The sequence below is a fragment of the Arachis ipaensis genome, chromosome B02 (genome assembly GCF_000816755.2).
Source record: "Arachis ipaensis cultivar K30076 chromosome B02, Araip1.1, whole genome shotgun sequence".
Lineage (NCBI taxonomy): Eukaryota > Viridiplantae > Streptophyta > Magnoliopsida > Fabales > Fabaceae > Arachis > Arachis ipaensis.
The window spans coordinates 94110059-94113232 of NC_029786.2; positions in this window are offsets into that span (position 1 = coordinate 94110059).

Here is a 3174-nt window from a genome sequence, read left to right on the forward strand (position 1 = left end):
ATAAAATTTTAAATAAATTGATAGTTTTTTATAAGTGATGGTGAGAAGTATACTAAGATTCAGAAAAAGTTTCTTCTTCCGAAGACGAATCCAAGATGACAAGTTTCTTTTTTTCTTTCTTCTTCTTTTCCTTCTTTTTTCCCCTTCTTTTTTTCCATCTCTTCCCTCCTCAATTCTGATCTTTTTATAGTTCCCTAAAACAGTAGTTAGCACAATAATTTAGAAGCATTCAAACCAAAGTTTTAAGGGAAATAATTTTTTTATTTACCATTTCATTAGTTGTTTCCTAAGCAATTCGCTCGACTAGCCTCCTCCATATCCAGTACGCCACCGATGGTGGTCCGGGAGCGTTATCTACTTCTAGATAAGGGAAATTCGTTTCATGAAAATATATTAACATTAACACAAAGACGCAGCCATCAACCGAAAGTTTGTTTCCTGCTCTCCTGGCTTTGATCCCCTTGATCAGGAAGCTCAGCACATGAGACACCCAATCCCATTGTCGGACCGTGTCTACATGAAGGGCATGCGGCTTATGGATCGGGGAGACGATGCTTATTGTTGTCGGCAACAAGAAGCATTTATGGATGAAGACAACGAAAGTCGTCTTGAATTTCAGCAACTTTTTCTCCCCTTGAACACTTATATCAATCACAGATTTTGTCAAAGATGCCAAAGTAGCACTTTTGAAGCTTTCAACAATCTCATTCTATTGCTCATTCAGTTTCCTGTATGTAACTTTTTCAGGAAATTGATCCCCTATAATATTTTAATATAAATAAATTAGTTAAAAAGGCTGAATTCATTTTCTGTATCCAAATGAACTTCAAATAAACTAAGGAATGAACTGAAATTACTTAAGGAAAAATAAAATGTAAAAGATAAAAAGTATAATATCCCCAAAATTTATGCCTATCGCATCTCTTATCTTGGCAGGGGTTATATAGATTTTGCTATAGCGAGTGTCCAAGAATCCATGATAGAGATCATAGGACAGAATCAATTCCCTCAAGAGTTTGTGCAAGACATTCAATTCTGGAATATGTCTCAGCGCACTGAATTCCATTTCTTCAACAATAGTTTTCTTTTCTTCACTCAATTCAGTGAACACTTTGGCTATCGATCTTGTTGAACATCTCAAATCGTGAGTTTTCTGCAAGGATTTGAAATAATATGTTATGATATATTTATAATACAAAAATAGAGTTGATTTAATGTGTATATGTTTAGATTATAATGCGGCTTCTCCGTTTTTGAGATGGTCATCTTTTTCATTTTTATTGTAAGAAACAAAAAATTTGATCAATACTTAACAGATGAACCTCGCTCAGTTCACAAATGAGTCAAATTTAATTCAAATTTGGTGAATACTTAATAGTAGTATCAAGTGAACCTAACTTAATTCACAAATGAACCGAATTTGGTTTATATTTGAACAAAAAGTTATAAACATTCAATCAGCAAGAAAAACACATTTCAATTTATTTCTGCATACAAATGAACTCAATTAAACTAAGAGATGAACCGAATTTCTTAAGGAATAATAAATTTGGTGAATACTTAACAGTAGTATCAAGTGACCCTAACTCAATTCACAGATGAACCGAATTTGGTTCAAATTTGAATAAACCATCATAAACATTCAATCAGCAAGAAAAACATATTTCAATTCATTTCTGCATGTAAATGAACTCAATTAAACTAAAAGATGAAATGAATTATTTATTAGAACTAATAAACTAAGAACGCAGTTTCATTTGATCCCTAGTTACGGAGAAAAACAAGCAAAAATAAAATCAGAGAAACTCGATCTACTAAATGAACGAACTCAATCCACTAAACCTTAAATCGAACTAGAAGAAACGCGAGAAATTAATTGAACATAATAACAATAGTTTTCTAAGTACCTTGCGGAATCTTTGATCTTGTTTTTATATATTTTTTGTTGATCAATTCAAATGCTCCACCCAATTCTGCAGTAGTTTTCACAGACAATTTGAATGATTTTTGAGAGATTTTGAGAGGAATTTGAAATTTCTTTGTTGTAGTTTCGAGTTGGAAAAACAAATATTTTTTCATATTCTAGCGCGAATTGAATTGGTAACGTTTGGGGGTTTCCGGCGCATGTAACACGCATCTCATTAATGAGAGTGGATTTTTTTTTTGTATTGGGCCTGCTTGGTTGAACTTGGATACAAAAATGCTTGGATGTGTAGCCCAACTATTTTTGGATAGAGAGAGAAAATCAGACGAAACAAGGTAAAGATGGATTAAATCATTAACGTAGTCTCTCATGTTCACGATTTTTACTATTTTAGTCTCTTAAATTTAAAATTGGATAAATATCATGTTTGGCCTTTGATCTTTTCCTCATGAGACATAACACACCCTAATCATCCTTAAACCTCATCCAAAACCCCATCTACTAACAAAAATGGACAAAACAACCTCTACAACCGGATGACAAATGATTGTCAGTCTGATTGAGGTTGAAGTGTCAAAATGTCAGTGCCAAGAGTCAGGTCCTTGGGTTGGAGGGACTAAAAACCCCCCTTTTTAACATCTTTCTCTTCTTCTTCATCCTCCTCTTCTTCTCCTCCATTTTCTTCCTCTTCTTCTTCTCTTTTCTCTTTGCATCTCCATCTTTATCACCATCATCATTGAGCTTCATCTTCCCCACTGCCACCGTGGTTTCCTCTTCTTCCTCCTCTTCTTCTAGCCCTAAATCACCACCCTAAACCACCTTCCATCGGATCAGTCCCGAAATTTCCACGGAAATCCCTGCCATGATGCCGTGCCTAATCCAAATTGCCTCCCATCCAAATCTCTCCTCCGCCAGGGACACCCCCAGTTCCAGGCTTAGCATCGACTATAAGAAAAATGCTGAGTACCGTCGGATTCATCAAATAAATCTGATGGTAATCAATTTACCATCGCAAAAAATCGAACGGTATAAACCTTGCTAGTAAATGTCTACCATTGAATTTATTTTGTCTGACGGTAATGTTGGTGCCAAAAAATGTTGTTCCACGCCAGGTAATTTCGACAGTAATGTCAATTTTTTTAAAATTTGAAATAAATGGTCAATTTTAATTTTAAATTTAATTTTTTTACACAATTTTGTAATATAATAAATAAAATTTATTTTTAAGAAGTAATAGATACTTTTGGTGA